The sequence below is a fragment of the Oncorhynchus nerka genome, linkage group LG3 (assembly GCF_034236695.1).
Source record: "Oncorhynchus nerka isolate Pitt River linkage group LG3, Oner_Uvic_2.0, whole genome shotgun sequence".
NCBI lineage: Eukaryota > Metazoa > Chordata > Actinopteri > Salmoniformes > Salmonidae > Oncorhynchus > Oncorhynchus nerka.
Window position 1 is genome coordinate 19776005 of NC_088398.1, and position 17395 is coordinate 19793399.

The 17395-nt window shown below is 43.4% G+C and overlaps 1 protein-coding gene across 3 annotated transcripts in view; it reads right to left on the reverse strand.

The window, feature by feature from the left end:
* Positions 1-17395, reverse strand: part of LOC115103865 (semaphorin-6D-like) — a 182490-nt gene that overhangs the window by 83369 nt on the left and 81726 nt on the right. For 2 of the 3 annotated variants that reach the window (XM_029624895.2, XM_029624876.2), the window contains exon 3: positions 2826-3015. The exons of the other annotated variant lie outside the window; for it this stretch is intronic. The gene's annotated coding sequence lies outside the window, so the exon portion shown is untranslated. The remainder of the gene's footprint in view (positions 1-2825; positions 3016-17395) is intronic. 3 annotated transcript variants of the gene reach the window in all.

Here is a 17395-nt window from a genome sequence, read left to right on the forward strand (position 1 = left end):
GGGACTGTTCTAAGAAATCAGCATGTGTCTGACTGACAGCTGGCACTGTGCCTTGCTACTTTGTAACATTTGGCCAACGCCATAACACCGCAGAGAGCAGTCAGCTGTGCTGCAAAACTCGGCGCACTTGTCACGGCAGAACAGAAACTGCCTTATCATGGAAACTCACTAGTGCTATTGGCTAAAATTTCACTACACTAGCTAGCGTGAGTATTCAGCATTGAGTGTTTGAACTCGCTAGAATCTCTTTAATTTCATATGGATTGATTTGAGACTGGAAAGATGGTGCCGACAGACATAGCAGCTCTGCTTCTAGCTCCTAAGCAACTTTGTTTTTGTGTTATTTCTTATATTATTATAATATATGACACCCTAGACTCACTTCAATTTGGTAACCGCCCCAATAGATCCACATTGCACTGCACACTGCCCTATCCCATCTGGACAAGAGGAATACCTATATAAGAATGCTGTTCATTGACTACAGCTCAGCCAACACCATAGTACCCTACAAGCTCTTCATCAAGCTCGGGGCCCTGGGTCTGAACCCCGCCCTGTGCAACTGGGTCCTGGACTTCCTGACGGATCGCCCCCGGGTGGTGAAAGTAGGTCCTCAACCCAGGGGCCCTACAAGGGTTCGTGCTCAGCCCCTTCCTGTAGTCCATGGTCACCCATGACTGTGTGGCCACACACGCCTCCAACTCAATCATCAAGTTTGCAGACGACACAACCATAGTTGGCCTGATTACCAACAATGACGAGACAACCTACAGGGAGGAGGTGAGGGCCCTGGCGGAGCGGTACCAGGAAAATAACCTCTCCCTCAACGTCAACAACATGAAGGAGCTGATCGTGAGGGAGCACGCCCCTGTCCACATCGACGGGAGAAGGTGGAAAGCTTCAAGTTCCTCGTCGTACACGTCACTGACGATCTGAAATGGTCCACCTACACAGACAGTGTGGTAAAGGAGCAATAGCGCCACTTCAACCTCAGGAGGCTAAAGAAATTTGGCTTGGCCCCTATGACCCTCACAAACTTTCACAGATGCACAATTGAGAGCATTCTGTCAGGGTGTATCACCGCCTGGTACGAAAACTGCACCACTCGCAACCGCAGAGCTCTATATACATAGACATGGAATCACTATTTTAGTCAATGCCACTCCGACATTGCTCGTCCTAATATTTATATATTTCTTAATTTCATTATTTTACTTTTAGATGTGTGTATTGTTGTTCATTATTACAGTATATATTTCTGCACTGTTGGTGCTAGTAACACAATCATTTCGCTATACCCGCAATAACATCTGCTAAATGTGTATGTGACCAATAACATTTGATTTGATTTCAGACAGCAAGCAGGTCACTAGTTACCTAGCAAATGTGTGTGCACATTTAGATTTTCATACTGACTCTACAACCACAAAACACCTTAGCTCAATGTAGAATTAAGTAGTGAAGATTTACTCATGAACCCCCCCCCCCCTCCCCCCATCAATATCAGCTACAGGTTTATAGTTTTTGGTAAGATGAACTGAATCTTGAGGATGAAAGGCAGTTCCGTTTTGTGGATGAAATGAGTGTTTTCTAGTTATCAGACAGATCAGTGAAGACCCTCCAGTGACAATGGAAAAGGTTGGATGAATGTCTTATATGAGCTGTTATAGAGTAGTGAGGTTTGGGACAGGGCAATAAACTGGTGCCAACCAAGGCATAAAAATGAGTGTACACTACAAATCAGAGCTTATTTCTTACCATCTTTCACTAGAAAAGGCAGTGAAACAACCTTTGCAGCGTTGCATGGAAGATCTGAATTAAATTTTACACATTTGTGCCACTGGGACAGGGACAGTGCTTTACTGTGAAGTGAGTGGGTGTCAAGGTATGAAAGCAAAACGAGACAGACAGTCTTCTCATACACACACACACACACGCACACACACACACACACACACACACACTGTTTGCTCTGACAATTCCTCCATTCAGTGCTCCGTCTGATCACATTTCATGCCTATGCTCCCACTGACTGGTGTTCCTTCCCATTTGACCGTTTGTGGCAGCCATAATGAAAAGCAGAAAATGTCCAACCATAGAGCCAGCTTTAGACACCCAACTACTCTGCCAGTGACCAACTGAGCACAACACCTATATCCTCTTTCTACATGGCCAGCACACCAAACCCTAATGCATTGTTTGCCTGCTAACATATCTGACAACAATGCAAGTTGCTGGCTTGCACTCACTTTGATTGATGCACAATGCTACACAATGGCCCGTGGTGTTTGTATACATAGCCGGCCAAAAGAGGGCCATCAGTACAAAGCCAATGCACATAAAGGGGTATGAAAGCAGAGGTGTCCAATGTGAACCCTCGTCCCGTCAAAAGGTTGAACATACGGGCAACAGGGAGTGAAAAGGGTGACAGAGACAGAATAGCAGCTGTGTTGTTGTTATATAAAGCATTGAGGGCGGTTGTCCATCAAAGCCTGTACAGGTGGGCTTCAATGAAAGTCCTGAAGGGCTCATTTCCACGGCGGACAACAATCACGTCATGATGTGAGGGCTCACGTAGTCAGCTACTGGTGTTATCCGGAAGCCCATTGAAACATCTACTATAGGCATCATAGCACACCACTCTGTGACCCTTGAGTTATAGAACACCCATAAGATACGATGTCAGCATTTATTACACCCAGCATGTTTGACGTCATACTCCATCTAAACCCACGGGTTAGACTACTTGGATCCTGTTTTCAAGCCAAGTTTCTATGTCTGAAATGTAGACATGAAGAGGGAAGAATAATGATGACAGTACTCACTTTCTGTATCAGTACAGATGGATTACACCACCAAATGGCTCAGTTGATCTTTGGATCAGATGTGAAGAATTCAGAGGGTCCGATCCGATAAATACGGAGGGGGAGGGGTTGTGCAGTTGGGGGAGGGTCAGGGGGTTGAAACCCCCCTCAGATTTTTTCACAATTAGTTTTGCAATCCTCAGCAAACTTCCTGTGAGAGAACAAAAAACAAGAGACAAACAACATGAGCGGTGCGCTGCAGCAGTGACGGCCCAGTATGTAAAACAACGGGAGGGAGATTCTCAAAGCACAGCTGCGCTGCAAACACACAGGCTAATAAACCTCTGCCTTTTCAACGCACAGCCTCAGCAGGATACTGCAACGGGCCACTGACCCATGACTGAGGAAGACGTGTGGGGGGGGGGGTACGGCACACATCCTCTTAGCATAATCTCCTCAGTCACTTTACTGTCATAACATAGCAGCATAACACAAGCAGATGAGCTCTAAATAGAACCAGATGCATGGGGCTCCACAGGGGTAGAGGCGGTGAGGCGACGGAGACGCTGTGGCGCTACAATATAGTGAGAACTTATCTCTATACTAACCCCTTTCTTAAATAGCCAGTTTCATTACATTTACATTTAAGTCATTTAGCAGACGCTCTTATCCAGAGCGACTTAAATGATTTAGATTATACAAACATCCGACAACAGATGTGTAATATAGACATTAATGAGAAAAAAAAGAGCTGTCAATCACCAAAGGTTGTTTGTTACATACAGTAGTAACGCTAACAGCCTAATGGTTCTTCATATAAAGTTGCTGCTAACAACTCTGTTACAAATGGTTATTCCAGTAAAGCTGGTTTGTGAGCTTCAGAGCCTCATCGGTTCGGAACTATCTGGGGGTTTGAATTATAACCGGCCTTGTCAGCTAACTGTATCGTCATGGCTTTACCATCTCTCCAAAAGAAACCCCCATGCAGTGATGGGAACCCGTGACAGATGAATTTCCCTTCAATCCATTCCAGACTAATGGCATGTGGTCGATGCGTCTTGCGCCCATTGCTAACGACCAGTGCTGACTAATGGCTTGTGGTCGATGCGTCTTGCGCCCGCAAATACACCCCCCGCCGCACATCCATTCATGCGCACAGGGTCGCACACAAATGGCTGCGGATTGCAGGTCGTGACCCTGGAGCTCTCCCTTACATCCTGTGATTACTAACGTATGTCCACTCACTAAACTGACTCACACAGCCCAGCGGATGAAGGACATCAGTCTCTCTGACCCCCCTGGATATTAACCCAGCTGATAGCAGCTGCTATAGACTGCAGAGTGACTCAGGAGCCTAACCAACAGTGGTCTAATGCCCCCATGAATAAGGCTATAAACCCAGAACCATCCCAGCATTCTCCACATTAACTAGGCTAGTGTGGGTTCCTTGGCATAACGACCCACAGTGACTAAACCTATGTGGTGAAGAGGGGGACCCTTCACTCACACAGTGTGGGTCAGTAAGGGGATGCATTTTGGTCTACATGACAGATGACAAAGGTTCCCAATCATGGGAAACAGAGGTTTGCTGTATAGGACTGATGTAAGTGCAAAATACTTGTTTAAGATCACCAGGCTCAACTACAAATACCCTCTACCATTAATTTCCCTTTTCACATACTTAAGACCACATTGGTCACATTTGGCACAGAGCCGCCATTTTGGAGTCACACTAAACCATCGCAGAGGCCCTGTCAACATGTGTTGAAAGACGACAACAACAAGCATCCTAGATAGGTAATTTAGCAGCTTCTGGCACATAGGATGGCTCAAATTAAGGTCAGCTGATTTCGTTGGCACACAATGTGTCTTTTCAGAGTAGAGGCTAAGAGGAGGCATGAGCAAGGGGTTTTGTTGTTTTTGCTTGCTTGTTTTCCCCAGCCCAACATTGAATGACTTGCAGTATCAAATTTACAAAACTTGTTTTTTTTAAACTCTAGACGGGGTCTTTGCTTTTTTTTTCTTCTTAAAACAAACAATACCATGCCCTGGAACTGAAGTTGAGAGAATCGGTTTTGGTGCACACATAAATATGGAGAATATAAAGCATTGATCTTGAATTGGCCACACTGAGCCTCACTTTCTCCTGCCTTAGGGACAGCTTGTCCAACTTGGTGTCATAAAAAAAAAAGACAAATATTTTCACATGACCCTCCCCTTGTACTGTAACAAAAAATGTACACACCCTTCCCCTAACTGTAGCGACCCTGTGTTTATTAACGTGGATATAGACTTTGCCACATCAGCATGCTTTTGTGACTCAGTCGATGCCAAGCAGGGCTACGGGCCAGAAGGTTAAGGGTTCGCCGACCACAACGGACAAGCTACTCTCCCTGCCTTTCTCATTACACCTACACTACGATCATAGCTGGCTGAAGATAATGATCGGCTAGGTGGAAATCAGATTTTCAACATTTTGACGTTATATTTACAATCATATAAAATATATATGAAACAAATTTTCCACCAAAAAGGTTTCTGTGCCAACGCATCACAACCAATAAGCAAAGCATACCGACTGTTGCCGCTTCATTGTCATGGTTTGTGATTTCAACACCATCATCTGCACAGTTTGGAGGCTGGAATTATATTTTGGAGGAACGGTAGGTACAGGTAACCTACAGGAGATTTTTGAAGTAGTCTAATCAGATTAAAACATTGTGACTAGAGCTGTGATGATACCAGTATCTCAATATTTTTTCCATGGCAAAAATGAAAACATGAAGCAGCCCAAACTCTTTGGTCCTATAAAATCCTGCTTTTGTCAAATATTGTGTGCTATAGCTTGAAAAATAGATAAAATGTGACTCTGGATGACAACATGATAATCCCACTGGGCACAGATGTCAGTTCAAAATGTAGTTTTGATTTATATTTGGTTGAGTTAACTAACTTGAATTCAACAACAAATATGGGTTTGGGTTAAAAGTCGGGTAAAATAAAAATACAATGTTTTTACATTGATTACTTTTTGAAAATCCAATCAGTTTTCCACGTTGATTCAATGTCATCCCTTTTAACTCTGCGTTGTTGTAAAATGACCCGTAAGTAAGCATGGCACTGTTCGTCTACACCGGTTGTTTACGAGGCATATGACAAATTCATTTTATTTGATCACATTGATTTTCTTGGTTGAAATGATGGACACTAGGGATTTAATATTTTATTTACTGTTCAAGTACTCGCATGATTTTTTTTGGTGTACGAGTCAACTAGTTATATTATGGAACACAATCTCCAAAAAAGTAGTAACCTCAGCATTGCTTGTAGAAGCCTATGACTGAAATGGCAAAGCTTTGCTTTGTTAATATAGTAGCCCTTATCTCCTGAGCCCTTATCACAGTCAAGACACCTACAGTGGGGATAACAAGTATTTGATACACTGCCGATTTTGCAGGTTATCCTACTAACAAAGCATGTAATTTTTATCATAGGTACACTTCAACTGTGAGAGACGGAATCTAAAACAAAAATCTAGAAAATCACATTGTATGATTTTTAAGTAATTAATATGCATTTGGAACAGCTATTCTCAAAGAGTGATCATTTGAAACATGGCGAGTTGAAATCACTTTCAATATACAGACGTTCCATTTAATATATTCAAACTGTTCTTTGGAATTTACAAAATGGATTAACAGTTCCACATTGAACACTGCATGGTGATAAATGATGGCCATTGCATCTGTTTGGTGAGCAAGTTTGTGTATTTTCAGTGTGAAACCTGTCTATGTTAAGCCTAAACAATTTTCAACTTGGCTTTCACCTGGCCAGTCTATGTCATGGAAATGTTTTGTACACAGTGTATTTTCCTACTTCAATCAACCAGTCCATTTGGAATTTGTGATAAAACTGTTGTCATTTGGCAAGGAATGTAGCTTGTGTATTCCATTAGATAAATCCGTTTTTATAGGCATTTCATTCTGTAGGCCTAACGGGAGCTTGTGTGTGCAATCAGCACACATGCGTTTAGGGAGAGGACAGAACACAATTGAGGGAATGAGACATTCATTCTGTGTGATTCTTCGCTAGGTTTCTTCTTTGTTGTGCACCACAAATACACATGTAACACTAGAGTCCAAGCAAATGAACTTGTCAAGACAAAATTTAACTTGTCATTTTGGGCCACAAAGCACATTCCACCAAATGGTTTTACAGCATTTGAAAAAAAATGTGATCTCTGGTTAAAGATTGACCTTTGACGAACTCACGCCCATCCCTAGTGGAAACAACGTTGATTCTACCCATTTTTGCCCAGTGGGATGTTTGTTTCCAATATTAGGGCAGATTTCCTAAAGTAAATACATTTTTAAAAGTTCAATGACAAATATTTAGGGTATATTGAAGCTTTATTGGTTCTACGTGCGTAAGGACTATCGGAGAGGAGGCAGAGCACGCGCTAAGTTTTCCTGAATAACTGGGCCAGCCGGGAGCATATGTGGCCACATTATTATAGGACGACTTGAGAGAATGATGATCCACAACAGACAGCGCATCTCAGTATCAGAACTTAAAATACAGCCAGACCTGCTTGCTACTGTGCCTTTCTATACCTTATAAACTGTTCAGTAGACCCCTGATCCAAATGGAATGAAATATTCAAAATCACAGGGCATTATTCAAATGACATTTGCACTGCAGTTTACAGCCTAGAGTAGAATTTTGTACTCACTTGAAAACAATAATGCAATTATGCATTGTAAGGTGGCGTTGTAGGCTAGTCTAGGTGGGATAATTGTATTGTTCTTAAACAAGATCAATAAGGGAGCTGCGTGTCTCATGTCTTCACTGTTCTTTACAATTATATTGAAAATTGGTGCAGCTTTGAATGATTTTAAGTGTAGTATGATTGCTAGTTTGCATATTGCAGAACTGGACAAACGATCCACCTACCACTATTGTCACTATGAATGGTGGATAGAGGGCAGGATAGACAGCGTGGGAAGTACCAAGACACCTTGACATTCAAGCAGATGAGGAAATTTAACTAGGATGGAAGAAATGATAAAAAAAATAGTAAAACCTGCAAAAGGGCAAATGCAAACCAGGGGGAAAAAAGGCACTACCCTCCCCCTGTACCCAGTTCATCTCTGCCCTCAAATCCCTCCTTCTTCCCTTGCAGGCTCCTCACCTCTCACCTCCTATTCTCTATTTTTATCACTTCCAACCTTCACCTCTTACCATTTATGTGCAATTCCTCCCGCCTTCCAAAAAACCCATTCAGTGTCCTCCTTAAGACTTTGCAAACCCTCTCTCCCTCCTCCACACCCTCCCTCAATCTCTCAGATCATTCTTCCCTCCAGATATCTCCCAGCAGGCATAGCACAGTGTGGTGGTTTGCTCTGCTGTAGAGGTGATCAATGGCCCCTGGCACCTCTGGGCCCCTGAAATGGAGGTATTAATAATGCAGGGCCCGGCTGTCATATCCTCCATTAGCTTGGGGGAGACATGGGGCCCGGACGGCTGATTGATTACTAATTGGATTAATTGAAGTCTTTTAGGGGAGGAGAATGTAATAGTCTAGAGGCCTAGCTGGCAACTGAGAGGGGAGTGCATTTGACATGCTGGCATTCAGAGATAGGGATACCGAATGCTGAAACGGGTAGCGTAAACTATGGGGGGGTTGGGTAGACTGGGGTTGCCTGTTCAGTTTCTTTGGTTGACGCCAGGGTTGAGAGTGTATGTCATTTGAGATACCGTAACATTTGTACAACATGCACTTGACAGAAACGAGGAATTGATCAAGCGGCTTCTCAATAGAGGCGTTTTCCATTATTGCACAGTGTGTGTCTGCTGAACGAAATTAACTCAACACCCTGTACACCAAATCACCCATCCTGATGATATCGTTACTTTCATTTGCTAGCTATTTCCTCCTCCTATTTCCTTTGGAGGTATCTTCTTAGCCATTAACATCTGGCTACACACTTTGATATGACAGATGTAGACTTGGTACAATGTGTGTAATGAAAGTGTTATTCATCAGAAACATTCTGTAATCTGCCTCCCGAATGGTGCGGTGGTCTAAGGCACAGCATCGCAGTGCTAGCTGTGCGACTAGAGATTCTGGGTTCGAGTCCAGGCTCTGGCGCAGCCGGCCGCGACCGGGAGACCCATGGGGCAGCACACAATTGGCCCAGCATCATCCGGGTTAGCAGAGGGTTTGGCCGACAGGGATGTCCTTGTCCCATCGCTAACTAGTGACTACTGTGGCGGGCCGGGCACAGTGCACGCTGACACAGTCGCCAGGTGTTTCCTCTGACACATTGGTGCGGCTGGCTTCCAGGTTAAGTGGGAATTGTGTCAAGAAGCAGTGCGGCTTGGTTGGGTTGTGTTTCGGAGGACGCACACGGCTCTCGACCATCGCCTCTCCCGAGTCCGTACCGGAGTTGCAGCGATGAGACAAGACTAACAACCAATTGGATACCACGAAATTGGGGAGAAAAAGGGATAAAAACATATATTTAAGAAAAAATAAACATTCTGTAAGCTTCTAACCCTCGTTTTCAGATAAAGTTAATAAACCTCATCACAGCCATGGCTAACAAACCAATCAGCACTGTAACAGTATTTCAAATGTAATCTATATGTAGATACACTGGGTATACAAAACATTAAGAACACCTGCTCTTTCCATGAGAGACTGACCAGGTGAACACTATGATCCCTTATTGATGTCACTTGTTAAATCCATTTCAAACCAGTGTAGATGAAGGGAAGGATACAGGTTAAAGAAGGATTTTCAAGCCTTAAGACAATTGAGAAGACAATTGAGAAATGGATTGTGTATGTGTGCCTTCAAGGGTGACTGGGCAAGACAAAATATTTAAGTGCCTTTGTATGGGGCATGATAATAGGTACCAGGTGCACCAGTTTGTGTCAAGAACTGCAACATTACTGGGTTTTTCCAAACACAATAGTTTGTGTGTATCAAGAATGGTCCACCACCCAAAGGACATCCAGACAACTTGACACAACTGTGGGAAGCATTGGAATCAACATGGGGAATGCTTTCAACACCTTGTAGAGTTCATGATGAATTGAGGATGTTCTGGGGGCAAAGGGGAGGGGGGGGGGGGTGCAACTCAATATTAGGAAGGTGTTCTTAATGTTTACTATACTCGGTGTATACCCGATGAATTTACACAATGTATACTAAGAATGATATGTACAGCAGTGGATATATTAGAGCAAGCTATGTCACGAATTCAGTATATAAATACATATCCTGTGTGTATAAACAGTAACTACAAAGCAATGTACAGTAGTAGAAATGTTAAAACTAACTATGTCGAGAATACAGTATTTAAAACACATCATGAAACCCCATGGCAAAATGGATAGAATTGCAGCTTCCGGACCAGATTCCGTGTGTGAGTGTGCGTGTGAGAGTAAGAGATATATATACACACACACATACATAGTCAGTGGACAGATATTAAGTACACTCATCTAGTACCGGGTTAGACCCCCTATTGCCTCCAGAACATCCTGAATTCTTCGGGGCATGAGCACATTGCTCAATTGGTATCAAGGGACCTAACATGTGCCAGGAAAACCTTCTCCGCCATTACAACACAGCAAACAACCTGTACAGTTGACACCAGGAAGGATGGGGCCATGGACTGCTTACGCCAAATCCTGACTCTGTCATCAGCAAAACGCAACAGGAACAGGGATTCGTCGGACCAAGCTATGTTTTTCCACTCCTCAATTGTCCAGTGATGGTGATTGAGTGCCCACTGGAGCCGCTTCTTGTGTTTAGCTGATAGGAGTGGAACCCAGTGTAGTCATCTGCTGCAATAGCCCATCAGTGACAAGGACCGATGAGTTGATGCATCCCGAGATGCCATTCTACACTGTTATTTGCCTGTTTGTGAACCGCCTGTTAGCTTGCACCATTCTTGCCATTCTCCTTGGACCTCTCATCAACGAGCTGTTGTTGCCCACAGGATTGCTGCTAACCGGATGCTTTTTGTCTGTCGCATTATTCTCGGTAAACCCTAGACACTGTCGTGCGTGAAGATCCCAGGGCACCGTCCATTTCTGAGATACTGAAACCGGCACACCTGGCACCGACAACCATACCATGCTCAACGTCGCTTAGGTCACTAGTTTGGCCCATTCTACCGTTCAATCGAACAGTCACTGAATGCCTCAATGCCTGTCTACCTGCTTTATATAGTAAGCCTCGTGACTCTTGCAACCTTACAGTTAACTAGTCCAACGCAATAACGACCTGCCTCTCTCTCGTTGCACTCCACAAGGAGACTGCCTGTTACGCGAATGCAGTAAGCCAAGGTAAGTTGCTTGCTAGCATTAAACTTATCTCATAAAAAACAATCAATCATAATCACTAGTTATCTACACATGGTTGATGATATTACGAGATATTATATAGCGTGTCCTGCATTGCATATAATCTGACTGAGCATACAAATATCTAAGTATCTGACTGAGCGGTGGTAGGCAGAAGCAGGCGCGTAAACATTCATTCAAACTGGTATAAATGGTAGAGGGAAATAGTCCTACAATTCCTATAATAACTACAACTTCTTACCTGGGAATATTGAAGACTCATGTTAAAAGGAACCACCAGCTTTCATATGTTCTCATGTTCTGATTAAGGAACTGAAACGTTAGTTTTCTTACATAGCACATATTGCACTTTTACTTTCTTCTCCAACACTTTGTTTTTGCATGATTTAAACCAAATTGAACATGTTTCATATTTTTTTGAGACGAAATTGATTTTATTGATGTATTATATTAAGTTAAAATAAGTGTTCATTCAGTATTGTTGTAATTGTCATCCGATTAAAAATCGTCCGATTAATCGTTTATCGGCCTTTTGGTCCTCCAATAAATCTGCGTTGAAAAATCATAATCGGTCGACCTCTAGTATGGACAGTATGTGAATAGAAAATGTGTTATATAGGACGAGCCATGACTAAAAGTTTCAGGGCAAGGTAGTGGGTGGAGGCCAGCTAGTGGCTACTGTTTAACAGTCACCACCTGGAGACTGTAGCTGGGTGAACAGGGCGAGGTTTGGGCGGCTAAGGATCTTGATGATCTTCTTGGGCTTCCTGTGACACCGGTTGCTGTAGATGTCCTGGAGGGGAGGCAGAGTTTCCCCCTGATGATGCGTTGGGCTGACCGTACCACCCTCTGGAGAGCCCTGCGGTGCAGTGTTTACATGTATGTGCATATTAATGCGTCTAATGCTGTGCTTATATGTGTTGCCCTTTGTAACTGGTAGTCAGGCATAGATCCTGGTTGGAATAACTAGTGTGTGTATTTTGTATATATTTGGCTGGTATGACTAAACTTATTACAACATGCCAACACCCACAATAGAAACAAATCCACTTATGCATGGATCTGACACATGCCATTGTGTCTGTGTGTGCGCTTGCGCACACGTCCACATTAAAGCATGGCAAGTCATATCCTGCCAGCTGGGGCACAGAAACCTCAGGAGTGTGTGTACAGTGTGTGAAACAACACACCGTAATGTCCTACTTCCAAACTAATCAGGTTATTTTGAAGGGAAAATACAATTTACAAAGGCAACTCATTATTCCTGAATACAGTACAGCCGGACTGCCTCATCCTTTCCCCAGTATAGAATGTCAGAGTGCTACACTACTGTAATGGGATTTATAGAGGAGGTCCTTCATCTGATCCCCCGGTCTTATGAATCATTTGAAGATCCTAACCCCTTATCAGGATTTTTGACAGTATGAGATGTCATTCCGCTTTCTTCCCAACAAGGTGTTGTCAGGATTCCATCATGGTTTCAAACAGTAAGCCCATCTAAACATTAATCTCTTAATTTCACTCTCGAAGCGCACACACACACACACTTTCGTTCCAGGCATACAAACGCGTTCTTCCTTGGGAAGTCAGGGACAAGCACGCCTCTCTTTCTCGCTCTGTGTCTTTCTCTCTCTCGCGCTGTGCTGCACCTGCTCCCCATCCCATCCCCTCCACCCACTCCGCTCCTCAGCTGCTCCCGCCACCTCCTCCCGGCCCCTGTGGCTAGCTGCAGAGATGGCCCACTGCGCTAATTGAAAGCGACCCTGACTCATCCTTTCCCCCAGGCGCTCCAGCCGATGCCCCATTGTTTTCTTTCACCGGCCGTTGACAACTGGCCTTTCAGCCGCGGCGTGCTGCAGCGCAAACTCTGACCACAGTGCTCTGTCCTCTGGAGCTAACCTCCCCCCCACATCCCATTCTCAGGCCCACGGTGAAATGGAGAAACTGCAGAGTTGCAGATTTGGTTGTTGTTCTGCTTCTAAGGTAAGAATGGTTCGTCAAAATTAGACAGAATTGCATGTAAGTGGATTAAGTCATTTTAATAATGGTCCACTTATTGGAGCCAGCAACCCAAGAGGTGAAAATGAGACTGATGTTTAAATACTTTGTTTGAGTGCTGCTGATGATCATTCATTACATCCCCTTTCTAAGCGAGACTCCCCAAACTTTTAACGGATAAAACATTAAATTGGAACTCTGATACACCGGCAGGCAATGTGCTTAGATATCATTTCCTTGATATAATTTCCTTTTTTGCACCCTGTGAAAAAAACAGCAATGTCCCCCTGAAATGAGGCACGTGAACAGGGAGTTTTCCCATGGCGGTAGGCTGTTCTTATCACCCACACAGAGCAGAGCTGGAGCCCATAATCTAATAGCCTTGCAGCACAGTCATAAATCACCCTGGGAGACTGCATGCTGCAACACACTGACACTTCCAACCTGTGTCTTTATTAAAGACCACATTATACGGGGGAGACCCCCTCTTCTCCCTCCCTTTCCTCCAACTATCCTCCATTGGAAAAGCATACATCCTGTACACACACACGAAAACGTTAACAAACACAAACACGGGGGACAAAATGGCGCCATAGAGAGAACACGGTGTTTCAGCGAGCTCTCGTGGCATTCGTAAATTTATATTCTTACATTAATCTCCTAGCTTGAAAAAGTGGTAGAATTGGCTAAATAAGTTACCATATAATGTCTTGACGACTATTTCGCAAAAATCTCCGACAACATGCCCAATAGAACTACTAAGAAGTCGACCAAAATCACCACCCCTGTGGATGTGCATGAGGAACTAGCTAACGTTAGCGAAGCTAACACCATTGCGGACCCAGGCACAATGGACCTGATAATTCAAAAGATGACTGATAACATTACTAAAGTGATCGATGCTAAGATAAGAACGGTCTTGGAAGCAATAGCAGGCCATTCAGCTGAAATACAGAGCGTTGTGAAACGGGTTGTTGAGGCAGAAGGAAGAATTGCTGCATTGGAAACTTCAACTACATCTATGGACGCTAAGATAAAAGCACTTGAGAAACAGGTGCGCGAAATGGCGGAGCACATTGACGACTTGGATAATCGAGGACGCAGATGCAATATTCGTGTTGTGGGACTCCCGGAAAATTCTGAAGGGACACGTTCAGTAAAATTCTTTGAGGAATGGATCCCTGGCTACCTACAAATGGACACTAAGGCTGGTCGTGTGAAGCTGGACAGAGCCCATCGCTCTCAAGCACCGATACGGGCCCCAATCAACGCCCACGGCCGGTGGTTATAAAGTTCCACAACTTCACCGACAAGCAGCGTCATGGATGCGGCTAGAAACATCGGCTCTGATGGTAGTCAACATAAAGGTCCAAAGGTCTCATTCTTCAATGATTATTCCACAGCGGTTGTACGAAGACGCAAAGCGTTTGATGAGGCGAAGGCTCGACTCAGGAGAATGAAGATGGACTACGCACTGTTGTACCCGGCCACATTGAAGATTATGGTCAACGGATCACCTAAAAAGCTCTACACACCTGAAGAGGCTGCTGCGTTTATTGACTCTCTCGGGTAAATAACTTTAAGCTGCACCTCCACAGCATTGAATAACTTTGCTTATTTTTGGTTGAATCTGATCACGAAACAGTGGTGTGAGTCCTCACGTACTCCGGCTCAGTAATATTTGTATCTTTATTATTTTTCTTGCTAAAGTAATAGCCGCTATAGCTCAGGCTGAGATATGTGTGAATCCATATTGGTGCCCAGGCTTGGTTTTAGGTGGAAGAGCCTCAATCTTCTTCTATTGATTTTCTTTTCCATATATATAAAGGATGAGGCTATTGAGCGGCAATGCAGACTTAAAGAGTCTACATTGGAGAGTTGAAATCCCCTGCATTTTAAGCTAGTGGGAAAACTCCCTTTTGGATTTTTACATGTTTAATTGTTGGGTTTAGTATAGTTCGAGTTCAGGGTTCATATTTTTTGTTTATGCTCAGTGAGATAGAGGAGAGTTCAACACATGGAAAAAGGTACCACCCCACTTTTACAGTAGGATCCAGTCTGAATATTGAATGGTCAAGATACAATGGCAGATAACAGACTGCGTGTATGTACGTGGAACATTAGAGGGAGCCATAACCCCATTAAGAGGAAGAAAGTATGGTCTTTTTTGAAAAAAGAAAATATTGATATTGCCCTGTTGCAAGAAACCCATTTGGATGATAAGGAGCACCTGAAATTACAACAAGGAGGGTTTTGTCAAGTGTTTTTCTGATCATTTACATCCAGAAGTAGAGGTGTAGCAATTCTGGTGAAAAAGAACTTACCACTTAAGGTCTTGAATTGTGTGAAAGATAAATTTGGTCGCTTTGTTATAATTAATGGTACTTTACAAGGGCAGAACATTTCCATAATGAACATTTACTTCCCCCCTGCTCACCCCCCTGATTTCCTCACTAAGGCATTTCTAGACTTTTCAGAATTAAACTCAGACACTGCAGTGGTTGGAGGAGATTTTAACTGCTTGTTGAACCCCCTTATTGATAAGTTTCCCAGTGGTATAGCTTCACTCTCTCCTCAAGTTAAGTCACTTAAAGTTATTTGTGATGATCTGGGGTATGCGGATGTCTGGAGAGCTTTCCATCCCTCCAACAGAGAGTTCACTTTTTTCTCTGCACCTCATGGATGTCAGACTAGAATAGATTATTTTTTTATGCCCAAGACGTCTTTGCAGTCTGTTTTATCTGCTAGGATAGGAAGCATAGTCATATCTGATCATGCTGAGGTGATCCTGGACATAAAACTCAACGGGGCATTCAATCGGTCAAGACATTGGAGGTTGAACACAACCATTCTTAAAGATCATACATTCACATCATATTTTATAACAGAGTTTAAAGCATTTTTCTCTATTAACTCTCAATCAACAGATAACCCCTGGCTCCTTTGGGAGACCTGTAAAGCGTATGCCAGGGGTCTGATTATGTCATACACAGCTACTAAGAGACGGAAAAAGCGGGAAAAGCAAAACATGTTAGATGGTGAATTAGGAACTAAAGAAAAGGACTACATTAAAACGCCCACTCCTGCCCTATTAAAGGAAATATCAGTCATTAGATCAACGCTAGACTCTCTCCTAACACAGGACGCTGAAAAGAAAATGAGATTTGTCAGGCAAAAGCTATATGAACATGGCGATAAGCCAGGAAAGTACTTGGCATACCTAGCTAAAAAGAGGGCTGACTCTCAGTCAATTGCTACTATTACTGATTCTGATGGTAATCATTTATATGAAAATAAATTGATAAGTGACTCATTTAAGAAATGTTATACAAACCTTTGTGCCTCAGAACTGCCAAAGGATGCACCCAAATTAATGGAGAACTTCTTTGGTAAGATTGAGCTCCCTACTATCTCCGAAGAACAGAGGTCCCTCCTTAATGCCCCTTTTACCAAGGAAGAGATAATGTTCGCAATTAAGAATCTGCAAAATGGTAAGGCCCCAGGACCAGACGGGTTTTGTAGTGAGTTCTATAAAGAGTTCCATGGCCTGATCCTTGAGCCATTGCGTGATATGTTTAACCACTCATTTTCAAATGACCAACTACCTCAAACGCTGAGAGAAGCCAACATTTTACTTATTCTCAAAAAGGGAAAATGTCCAGAGTCTTGTTCCTCGTACAGACCAATTTCCCTTCTGAATGTGGATAGAAAATTGCTTTCTAAAATTCTAGCCACAAGATTAGAGGACTCATTGCCACTAATTGTGAAAGGAGACCAAACTGGCTTCATTAGGGGCCGTAAGTCATGCAACAACGTCAGGCGGCTTCTTAATGTAATTCAAGCCTACCAACAAAGTGCTGTGGATGGTCTTGTGCTCTCCCTAGACGCTGAGAAAGCATTTGATCATGTGGAGTGGTCTTACCTATTATTTGCTCTAAATAAATTTGGTCTGGGGGACAACTTTATAAAATGGGTGAAAGTTTTATATGATGATCCTCAGGCTGCTGTCCTTACTAATGGGCTACGGTCAAATAGCTTCTCTATACACAGAGGTACCAGACAGGGCTGTCCTTTATCCCCTCTCCTCTTTGCACTCGTTATGGAACCACTGGCTGAGGCCATCAGGGTAACGCCTGCTATACAGGGGCTGCTCATTGGTGATGTTCACCATAAAATGAATGGCTAAGTTCCTTTATATGGAGTAAACGCAAGCC